Source organism: Typopeltis vanoorti, chromosome 14, assembly GCF_054136105.1.
Source record: "Typopeltis vanoorti isolate ZY-2024b chromosome 14, IOZ_Tvanoo_1.0, whole genome shotgun sequence".
Lineage (NCBI taxonomy): Eukaryota > Metazoa > Arthropoda > Arachnida > Uropygi > Thelyphonidae > Typopeltis > Typopeltis vanoorti.
The window spans coordinates 104,662,315-104,674,867 of NC_143562.1; positions in this window are offsets into that span (position 1 = coordinate 104,662,315).

Sequence of the window (12,553 nt, forward strand, 5' to 3'; positions counted from 1 at the left end):
AATAGAGTATGCTTTGCAGTTTTTCTCATAAATTTCATTTCAGCTGTTATTAATCTCAAGATGAAGTCGTTTATCTTGACTTAGCATTGAGATATGTGAAAATATCCCATTTAAAAATACTCAGACAGAAATAATGAAACAAAAATAAAATAAAATGGACTTACTAAGCTCTCTTTTGTTTCTTTTGTAAACGTAATTTGGTTTTCCTGAAGGGCATTTCATTGTGGAATAATTTTAATAAAGTCGTTTATCTGAAACCAGATGACACACACACAACAAGCAAATGAGCACTTTTATTATAGCCGAAGTCTTGAAGAAATAAAAGAGAATGAGTTAAGAAGGCATTCGTTTTAAATCTATTTTTTTATCCGAAGTAATCCATACAAAAAAAAAAAAAATCAAGATAATCTAAAATTATCCCAATCATTCTCGGTAAACTGGCTTCAAAAACTGTAATAAATTTATAAACGCATCCATTAAATGTATTGGGGGGAGGGATCTATTGCTGGCGGAGAACAAACCAAACCCACTAATGTCTGTTTAAAGACCCTAATGAAAATATATTGTTCCTAGCAGGGGAAAAAACGCACTCGGAACACACCAGCTACGAATTTCCTTACAAAACTCTTGAAGCATTTTTTTTATAGCGTCGGTAATTATTTTATTGGCGATATCATTCAGACACGGCTGTTGCGTTCTTAAACAAAACAAAAGAGGCACGGAAATAATTCATCTCACATTGCGTTAGCTGGTGGAAGGACAGCACACTTAAGTGTGTAATTCATTATTTGAGATTCATCGGATTTGTTCTAATAGTGATGGGCTCATCCGTCACGCGAAGAAAAGCAGGCATCCACTTTGTTCAGTTAAGTGTACGGAAAAGGAACTGTAGAAGACGGTGACAGTGATTGGGCATCCATCTGGGAGATGTGAAGAATGTCGTAAGACGCTTGCATCTAGTAATGTGGATTTTAAGAACATTCGTGTAATTTTTTTTTTTTGATAAATATCTACCCTAATAGTGGAAATGGAATGTTTAAAGGTTTAAATTCCAAATAACTGATTTTTCTTGTAAAAATTTTAAACTCTTTCTGTTAAATGCACTTCTATCAATTTAGACAAGTTTGCAGCATTCAAATTGCGATATGCAGACCTATAGGCACATCAGTGGATAGTTAAATATATGTTTCAAAGAAGTACATCGCCCATTATCGGGCGAGCTTTGCAAACATCTATTCATACAGATTATGTAACGTTAAAGGATAGCAGATACAAATGTTTAATTTCCCAATTGTTGTACATCGAAGGCAGTAATGAATATGTAGTAAGACTGGTTGTTGACATAGACGCGTGTTAGGTATGTCAACAATGAGTCCAATGCGTTGTTGAAGAATGAGGTTTGCATCATTGTTTTAAGTCACCAGTGACGTATGTCAACAATGAGATCAAAGTCATGTAAACACTGCCTTAACACTAGTTGTGCTTGGTGAATTTATTTTCTGCTAACTGTATAAGCAGAGCTGTGATTTCGGGTTTGCAAATAATCCTTGATTATTTAGGGATGTAGATGGTAATTTACAGACGTCCACACTTCCTCGCAAACTATGCATTTTCGCTTTGTATTCCAATCTTCGTTGTGAAGGGATGTGAAATGTCACCGTACCAACAATCATTACTTTGTCTCCTAATCTTCAGAGCCAGCAACACTCACATTAAGAAGGTTAGAACTACACCGTCATCACAAAACCTCTTCCCGTTTTCTTTTCCGTTACGGACTAACCGCCGTGTCACTGTGACGCTTTACAACTCGCTATCAGATGACAGCGGCGTCTTCTCCCTGCCGTCAGTCGTTGCCATCACCGATCATTGGCCGCCCCAGGGGGACGACTGCACCGAAGGCCTGGAGAACGCGAGCATCTTTTGCTCGCCTGGAGAATTATCTTTTCGGTAACATTACCGACACGTGCAGCGGAGCAGCGCAACGGAACTGCGACAAGCGTGAGGAACGCGAGCTTCGCTTGCACATAAAATCGTGCGTCAAAGAGTTCCCAATTAACGGGACCAGCTGATGGCGGCTCTTGTTTATGTCAGATTGGCTCCCGTAGTTAATGCGGTTTCTAACGCCTTCGACAAACTTGGTGCGGCTGTCGATAATTACGGCGAACACGAGAAGTGCCGTGACGATATGCCAGATAAACCGGGAATTAGATGGGAGGGGGGGGGGAGAGGGTGGAGCTCGCGCCAAATGAACGGGGAAGCACAAGTTTCCTACGAGTTAATAAAGAATTAGGGTGTTCAACCGATTCACGGCATACACGAGGGGAAACAGAATAAACAAACGGATATTCGAGGGTGGGGGAAGTTCCCTGATTACATTTCGGGAGAGAGCAGATACGAAAACAACAAACATCGGTATAAATGCCTCGTATGTGAACCGCATTGTTGCACAGATAGAGAGACAGGGATTATCTTTATTTTTCTCTAATGTTCTCGGGGGGGGGGGGGTGTTTATTATTATATCCCGCTTAGCACTGAGTTAATTGACTCCACATCGATTAGCGTAGAAGTGGGTTAATCGATGTCAGGTCAAGAGGGCTTCATCACAGCACTCTTGTTTCATTCTGTGATAATCTTATTTTTAACCAGAGTTCCATAAACGAATCTTCATCTGATGTGGCCAAAATTCGTCTTTTGGTTCCGATCTAGGATACGATTAGAAGTAATAAGAATCCAAATTTACAAAGAGAAGCGAATGAATATGAAATTAAAACGATAAAAAATTAAAAGCAATAAAATGGTGAAACTTATCCTGATGTGGGAAAGCTTTTGAGGAAGAGTTGGAATGAGGACGGACTCACGTTGATAATTTCGAAGCCGAGTAAAGAAAAATAAGTTAGAATGTTAGTAGAGAAATTAGACAAACTTAATAATCGCTAGTAATAGCGCTTTTTTCTGAAAAAAGCGCTATTACTAGCGATTTACTAAATATTACTAAAAAAAATCACTATTTATTTATTTTTTAATTTAAAAATTTATTTTAAAGAAATAATTTCTTTAAAATAAATAAGAATAAAAATAAATAAAAAAAATGCCAAAAAACAATTTCACCTAAATTAAATAATTTCTTTAAAATAAGAATAAAAAAATTAAATAAAAATGTCAAAAAACAATTTCTCCTAAATTATATTATAAGGGGGCTTTAAGATAGCAAACTTCACTAACGAATAAAGTTTGTTCCCTTATTAAGTAATATCATTTTAAATATAAAAAATGTGTATTTACATATAAATCGATAAAATAAAAATAATATATTTTAAAATATTATTATATTCACAATAACATCATAACATTTAATATTGCATTATTTATATAGGAGAAAAACAAATGATTTTCTTAATATGCGTGACAGCAATATTTTTATAAGATTCCGATGGTTTAGAATCAAAACACATTTTAGTTTTATCTTAAAGTTTAATATTTTCAGGAATAATATGACTAATAAAGAAGTGAAGAAAATTAGTTACTGAAGTGAAATCTTCATATGAATAGCAAACTGATAAATGAAGCGAAAATATCGTAGATTTCATTTTGTACGTATTCATGTACGATCCTTCCCTACATCACACACTGTTAACCCACAGTTTGCCTACTTATAACCTGCTTTAAGTGGTAAAAATACTCATTACTTTGAACTCTAGTCACGCGAATAATAATGGGAATATAGATGTTTACACCTTGAACAATTCTCCAGCACTTGCGCGTATTCATCAAGCATTGTTAAAATCAAAATTCTTCATGACATATTGAAAAGGACTTGTCCTTTAGTGGCATAAGTCATTTAAAAAATTCAGTCGATGCGTGTTAATAATGTAATTCATTTCTTTTTCCACTGAGTGTTAATAATCTAATTTATTTAATCTAACTAATTAATATCCTATAAAAATAATGTAACATTAATTATTATAACAAATAAATAAAATATTTAAAAAATTTTTCTTTATTTTTATTTTATTGATTTATATGCAGCAACACCATTTCTTGATTTGAATAGAACCATATTATATATTATATTGAATATCTTATTGTTAATTAGAATTGATTCATTGAGTCCAATACCCTTGGAGGGTAATGGATGGCAATGCTGTAGCCAATGAAGTTCTAACTGAGGCTTGGCTATTGCTGTTACCCTCCTGCCATGATCAGAGCTCTAATAGCTCAATAACATCTCATCCCTACACATCTCTACAGATAACGGGGTATATGAAAAGCATTCTTGCTTCGCCCCTTTAAGCCAGTCCTTATAAGGATATTGTTAATTAATTCTCCCGTGTGGTGGCCAGGATAAGAATAGTCCCAACGTAATCTATGCGTGTCGTAAAAGGCGACAACAAAAATAGACGCTGAGTTTCGCTCTCTCAGGTTTCTTCCGGAATTTTTCTCCCGGTAAGGGGGGCTTGATTTCGGGGGATTTGTCCTGGGAGAGCATTTTGAGTCTCTGGGGAGGGTGTTTCTCCGGCATGGCCAGTGAGGGACCTTGTCGGTGGATGCTTTTCCCTGGAATATGAGCGGTTCTGCTGGGTGGGGTGTGGGGGGGCGTCACTGAGTGGAGCCAACGCTGAGTGAGACGATCTTTTGGCCACTATTGAGTGATCTAGATGTCTTAATTTTTAGAGACGGCTTTACTTAAATATAAGCCCCAATGTAGCTCATGCATGTCGTACGAGGCGACTAAAATGGGTGCGCTGGGGGGAATAATGGATGGCATTGCTGTAGCCAATGAAGTTCTAACTGAGGCTTGGCTATTGCTGTTACCCTCCTGCCATGATCAGAGCTTAATATAGCTCAATAACACCATATCCTTACACTGTCCTCTTCAGATAAACGGGGAAGATGAAAAGCATTCTTGCTTCGCCCTTTTAAGCCAGTCCTTATAAGTTGTTAATTAGTAATATCATTTTAAAGATATTACCTAATAATAGGATAAACAATTTTCGCGTAAGTAAAATTGGTTCTTCATAACTGCATGTGAAGTGCGTCTGTAATAAAGAATTTTGATGAAATTTGGAAACTTTACTCGAAAGAGGGTAAAATTTCTTTCTCCCCTGATACACGTTGTCAGAGCTTGTAGTAAACACTGTAGCCTAAACGTGACGTCACATCTTAGCCAGTCTTATGTGAAAGTAAAAAGGATACAGCAATCCCTCGATTAGTGCGCCTAATGTGTTCTTTAAAACAGCCGTTAATCGAAAACGCACTAATCGAGTATAATAACCTTTGGAAAAAAAAGTATAATTTGTTCCTCAAATTTCTTTTTTTACCCTTGATTTTTTTTTTATAAAAGAATTAGGGTATGTCTCAGGGCCTTGTTAAAGGAAAACTATGAAGCCGAAAGACAATAAAACATATTCAAAATATAAATCTATTATTCTGACGGGCATTCCGTTTATTTTTTTTCCATACAACTTCCTCTTCTGGAAATTTTCCTGCTTCTCTCTTCACAGGGGCCAGTCTAAGCATTGCTACTTAAAAGTTTCGGTAGCACGAAAAATATTTTAAATTTGTTGCTGTGAACTCTCTTTGGGCTTGTCAATGATTAAATTTTCTTCATATTCTTCATGATCTTCCCGCTGTGCATATAAATTTAGCAGATCGGAATCACTCAGTTTCTCAAAATGAAATTTAATTAACTTGATTCATTTGGAATGGCTCTAAAGTCATTTGCACAATGTGGAAGAATTGCTTCCAAATGGATCATATATTGCTAGCAGTAATTTCATTAGACTTTGTGACTTTATAACCAGGTTGAGATTTCTCTGATTTGGCCAGAAAAGTCTTGGAAGGCATTGGCTTTCAAAAAAAGGCTAGTTTCATCGACATTAGATATTTGTTGGTCACAATAGCCCCCTTATTATACAATTTTCTTCACTCTCTGGATAATTTGCGGCCACCTCCTTATCGGCACTTGCAGCTTCGCCTGTGATTAGAACATTATGTAGGCTATTTCTCAAACCACTCGGCACTAACGTGGAATTCTTCTTTTCCATCATTGATACCCCCTTTCTTTCAAGGTTGCAAAGAGACTTAATGCTTTTGATTTCATAAGGTCAGTTCTTAGCAGGATCCGTTTTTGGTTACAATCTTCGATCCGTGTACAAAAAAGTCTCTCTAATTCAATCATTATAATACTTTGTATTCAACATCTTTGCTTAAAATTGCCCTTATAGTTGATTCACCCATTTTTGTGTTCTTGTCTTATCTTTGTTCTGGACTCGCTTTGTTCACTTTCTTTATTATTTCAAGTTTTTCTTCCAATGAGATTACTTTTCGAATCATTTTCACACTTTCACGTTTTTGCTCACTAATTCTTTTACTCATGATGAAAGGGTGGGAAAATACTATAAAATTAAAAAAAAAAGTAAGGAAAATAATTTTGAAAGAGGTACGAGATATGATCAGGAAAATGCTATGTAATTAGCAGACGACATAAATTTTGGTAAAAATTTGGAACATAGTATACGTAGCGTACATGGAAGTAGTGTAGTATGCCATTAAAAATAACTTTGTGAAATGTTTTAAATCGGTAACTAAATTATTTCATTCTGGTGAGTGACTTTTTAAAATAGTTAGCCATAAAAAATGTACAGATAGAAAATTTTTAAAATCTGTAACGTTTATTTTTAAGATGTATATAGGCGCACTAATCGAATTTTAGAGGCGCACTAATCGAATTTGGGTATCGAAAAAAAAACGATGCACTGATCGGGGGCGTATTAATCGAGGGATTACTGTATTTCTTCCGGGAACTCGGATTTTTCAACCAGCTAAATAGGCATACCATCCACATGCAGGTTCCCTACAAAACGCATTGCGACCAGAAGTAACGTATTGATTTAGTTAGGTTTAATATAAGATGATGATGCATTTGTCCATGTGGGTCTGACAACTAAAAACAATAACAATTAATTGTAATTAATCTCACATTCAAAACATGAAATTTGTGAATAAATTAGCCTAACTAAGTGTGAAACGAGTCACTTCGATCTTTATTCTCGATCCAGAAAGTAAATTCAATCCTTTTGTTGGCGGTGACAGAACGAGAAGCGTGAACTGTTTGCACGGTTCAGGGAGCGCCAAACATTCATTCCGCATCTTCTTTGTAGAAGGCAGAAATCTGATACAATTCACTCGCGAATGGGAAATGTCTTTTAGTGTGTGTGTGTGTCTCTTGTAGCAAGTCTTTGGGCGTCAAATGCTTCTACGCGAATAAAACATATTGTTAACGTCGGCAAGAGAGTGCAAGATGCTGAGACGGCATTGCTCGAAAATTGTCGGTGAAATGAGTGAGAATTCAGTGCGAATTTCTCCCTCGCTTATTTTTGTTGTGGTTTCTGGCGTCTCTTGTCATGAGACTCCGGCTATTCTACCGCTTGTCTGCTGCTGAATCATGGCTTTTGACGCAAACTGTGCCGACAGCGTAACAATGTTATACTTGGGCAGATATTCATGTCGAAGGAAATTGTGAACAAATAGATTTGACCCAAGGTGGTTCTACAGCTTTATAACAATCGAAGATTATTTGAAACCAGTTGTTCGCTGTGTCAAGAGCGAAAGACTACCTTCGGGCTGTAAATACTCGCATTACAATAGATTTCTGAAAAGCTTTCTGAAGTTTTATCTCCTTCAAAACACTGCGAAAATCTGACGCTTTAAAAAACAAAAAAAATCTTGTCTAAAAAAAGGAGTCTTAAGACATAACGAGTCTTAAAAATAAAAAATCTTAAAAACAAATAAAATATGAAGTGTAAAATATGAAACATCTGGAAATTGGAGTTTAAAAACTGAAAATTTGAAGACTGGTGTCGTGTTTGAAAAAAACATGAACATTGCATCAAAAAAATGAAAGAGCCTGAAATTTGAAAAAGCCCTGAAGATTGAAGCTTAAAAATTAAAAAACCTGAAGGCTAAAAATGAAAAAGACCTGAAGATTGAAGACTAAAAATGAAAAAAAAAAAAACTGAAGATCGAAGACTAAAAATGAAAAAAAAAACCTGAAGATTGAAGACTAAAAATGAAAAACATCTTGAAGATTTAAGCTTAAAAATGAAAAAACCCTGAAGATTGAAGTTTAAAAATGAACCCGAAGGCTAAAAATGAAAAAGACCTGAAGATTGAAGACTAAAAATGAAAAAAAAAAAAAAAAACTGAAGATAGAAGACTAAAAATGAAAAAAAAAAAAAACCTCAAGATTAAAGACTAAAAATGAAAAAAATCCTCAAGATTAAAGACTAAAAATGAAAAAAAATCCTCAAGATTGAAGTCTAAAAATGAAAAAAAAAACTGAAGATTGAAGACTAAAAATGAAAGAAAACCTAAAAATGAAAAAATAAAAATATCCTGAAGATTGAAGACCAAAAATGGGAAAAAAACCCTGAAGATTTAAACCTAAAAAATGGGGGGGGGGGAATCCTGGAAAATTGGGTCTAATAAAGTTGAAAAAAACCTGAAGTTGGAGCCTAAATAACTGAAAAAACCTGACCAATAGGGCTTAGTAACTGCAAAAATTGAAAATTAGAAACTAAATAACTGGAAAAAAACGAAAGACTGGAGCCTAAAAAAACTGAAAAATCCCTTAAAATTGGAACTTAAAAACTAAAAAACGCTTGCAACGTAAAAATTAGTCCAAAGAATAAATTCTAAAAAATAAACAAAATAATTTGAGGATTAGAAGGTACGAGATTAAAATGAGAAGTCTAGCTACTTCATTCCATGCGACAATTAGGCTTAACTGTTTATGAGGTGTCTGCGCTCATTTCAAACAATGCATGTGGGAGTGCAGGATCACGAGCCACTCGCAGCACTTTGCTGTAATTAATGTGTTCATGCAAAACTCGGTTGTTAAGAATTATCTGTAACACGCCAGGAACGTGCAACAACAGCCACGTGCAGTGAGTGAGGAACAAAGAGATAATAACAATGCTTCTCCCGAACCTTATCAACCAGGCAAATATTTCAAGCTTCGAAAAGAGCCGCCAACGAAGGAGAAAAAAAAATTAAAAATAAAAAAAATGTCGTTAATTTGCTAGCCGCCATTACCTCTTTGCCATTTTTCGCTTCTATTCTTTCATCGGCATGAGAATTTACCGAGATTCCTGGACACTTTTTACCAGAGAAAGGATAAATTAGGCTTTAATGGAGCCGAACAGATGAACGCAGCTGTGGTCTTAGACGGCATTAATTTCGACCTTCGTCAGTGCACCGAGATTTTTATTTCTTCCGATATTAATGACAACATTCCCGGTGACTGTGCTGATATCGAATTGTTAATGATCTTGACGCAGCACAAATCCAATCTCTATGGAGAATTTCGTAAAAAATATTAAAGGCGTATTCGAAGTGTGGATCAGATTACTTTTAGTCTCCAAAGCCGGTTTGATTTTGATTTGAAACTTAAGACGTCTGTGTTCACGCAAAAATTAAATGCAGATAATATTCCAGGTTTTTCCTTTGTATTCCAGTTTTTTTGTTTATCCAGTTTTTTCTTAATAATCCAGGTTTAGTTTTGGTTATCTATTTTTTCTTGAAATTCCACTTTGTTGGTTCTCCAGTTTTTGTAGAACATTCCAGTTTTTCCCTGGTATTCCAGGTTTAGTTTATCCAGTTTTTGCAGAAATAATCCGTTATCTTAGATTTAGGCTGTTTTATTTGACTAATAAGAAACCATCTGTAAAGATACGACTCTGTTATATTTCGACAAGCACTAAGTTCTAAGACAATCCAAAACAGTCGAAACGATAAGACTAATTCAGTTACAGAGGAAGTCGGAAGTGGTGAAAAACCTATTTCCGGAACACTTCCACATCGGAAGAGAATCTGAGTAGGAAGTACCGAAAATTGCTTTTTTAGTAAGGCTTTAGACATTTCTGTTACCGTTAATGTTTCTTAAATCCCATGGATTTTTCATCTGTAATAAAACACAATAACTCCAACTCGGTCTATTTATAATCGAAATTCTTTGCGGGCACTTTCTAAGTCTTACAGTCAGTGGGAGCAAATGGTCGCAGGTGACGAGAAAACAAAGATAGCTTTTTCGGTTTAAATTTATCTTTAGCGTTACGAAGGGGCAAGCGATGGCGAATTATTAGAGATCTCAGATAGAAAGAGAGAAACAACGTACAGAATGAGCAGAAAACAAGAGGCTTAATTTTCTAAAGTATTATATTTTGTGAAAAGAAAGAAAAAAAAAATTCTTTTTCTCCAGATGAATGTAACCAATCTCCCCGAGTTCCGGACTGGTAGGCCGGGGCCGGTTCTCCTTGAATTCTGATGACTCGAATTTTGAAGACTCGACACTCAGGGTAGTCCATGAGTTTCAAAACGTTTCAAATAACTTGAAAGAAAAGTTGCAAAAAAACTTATCATTTTATATTATAGAGTAGATAAATAAGGAAATCTTAAGAAGTACTGGGAATTCCTTGAGGTCAGATTATTGAAAGTTAAGGTAAAAAAAATAAACGCAACTGCTGTTAATTGTTTCTTTGTGAACTGATTTGCTTTATCTTACTGAACACGATTATCACGTGCACTTTTTTTACTCATTTAATTTAATATTTATTTTATTTTAATTTAAATTTAATTATTTAATTTATTTTAAACCAGGTCAGAGATCCTGTATAGCTCACTTGGTATTGGCGATGTTTTCTTTGAAAGACCTAGGTTCGAATCCGGTCTAGGGTGCAATTAAAACCTTACAATATTATCAACTGAAGCTGAGTTAGCCAGGCTCGTAATAGGCAGGGGGTCTTCCCTGGGAAGGAACTCGGTTTTCATTTATTCAAAATAGGCAAACAACAAGAGAAACACATGAAAATTAAAATCTTAACCTGTTTATAAACACGATAAAGGTTTTGAGGCCAATAAACCATTATTTCGCCCTTCAGATGAGATGATTTTTATGAGGATAGTTATAAATTAACTAAAATAAGGATCAAATAGGATATTCATTGTTTTTTCTCTCTCTCTTCCGGGTTAACTGTTCATCTAAGCTCAGCATTAGACTCTCATAGAGCCTCCGTAGCTCAGTCCGTATGAACGAAGGCCTTTAGCTGGAAAGACCTGAGTTCGATTCCCGTCCAAGAGGTGAGGAACTTTTATCTGGTCCTTTTCGATTACAGGTGAGTTAACCAGTCTCGTACGGAGGTAGAGGGTTTTTCGTCCCTCAGAAAAGGCAAACCGCCCGTGAACACACGGATTTACAGTCATAAATACATACTTAATCCCTCATTGGGGGGAGGAGGAGGCTTAACCAGTCCTACGGGACGAATGAGAAACGGGGGGAGGGGAACCCATACGAATAAATAAATTACTCTTCATTGTCCATTCTTTTTTTAACGAATACTTCTTTATGCTGCATCGCATTATATTTTTCAAAGTTCGTTCATTTGCATCTCTAACAGAATTTTTAATAAATGTTTAAAGGATCAAAATAATGTTGAGAAAACAAATAAGACAACAATGTGTACTTAACCTTCAGATAAGACACGAAAAATCCGATCTACATCATACGCCGTATAAAGTTTGCTTTTAACTACATTCATTACGGTCACGTGGGTTTAATTATTTTAATGTTATTAAATTTAAGCCAGATTGTTGCTTTTCTTACACCGTATTAGTTAAAAGAATTGAAGAAAAAAAAATATATATTAAGAAAAGCAAAAGACGGGAAGCAATTAAGCCTGATGGAATCCAGACGTCTTAGGTCAGAATACAGAAGATGGCGCAAGAAGGAGAAATAAGATCTTGATGAAGGAAACGCAATCTTTAATGATACAGCGATCCATCCAAGTGAGTGGCGTCTGTCAGTCTAAACAAGGCCTCCGAACCAGACTCGGACTTAGTCCTTTCCGCTTCGGCACGAGCGGACAGTTAAGCCGTTGTCTTTCGACCTCGTTATTCTCGCTTAATAATGGGTCACGTCTCATTTCCGCCTTCTCACACCGTTTCATCTCCTTACCGTTAGAAAACCGTCGCGATGAACGCTATAAATCAACTTTCCGGTCGTTGAATACCCCAGCGAAATCGTCCTTGGCTGAATAAAGGAAGAAACTCTCCAAGAAATTTCAGGAACTGAAGGGAAAACTTGAGCAGATGAGGAAAGTTCGGAGGCAGACGAGGGATTTCTGTACTCAGGGAACGGTTTGAAGTTAGTCGCATAGTTAAGATAATGGAATTGTCAATGAATTAGCCAAGCTTGAAATGAAAATCAAACAAATATGGTATCTTTCGAATAAAACCATTCGATTAGCGTGCAAAAGATTTTAAATTCTGTCATTTGCAATATAGTTAACAATGAACTCTTATTTGTTGAAATACACAATGAAATGTAAAAAAAAAAAAAAAAAATGCAAATTTTTAATTGTTATTCCAACGTCAAATTCTGAAATGGGCAGACGATAGTTTAAATATATTTGTTGCATTATAAGTATCAACAACACCAACATAATAAAACAGAATAATGAAACAAATACCCTTTTATGTCATATATTTTGTATCCTAA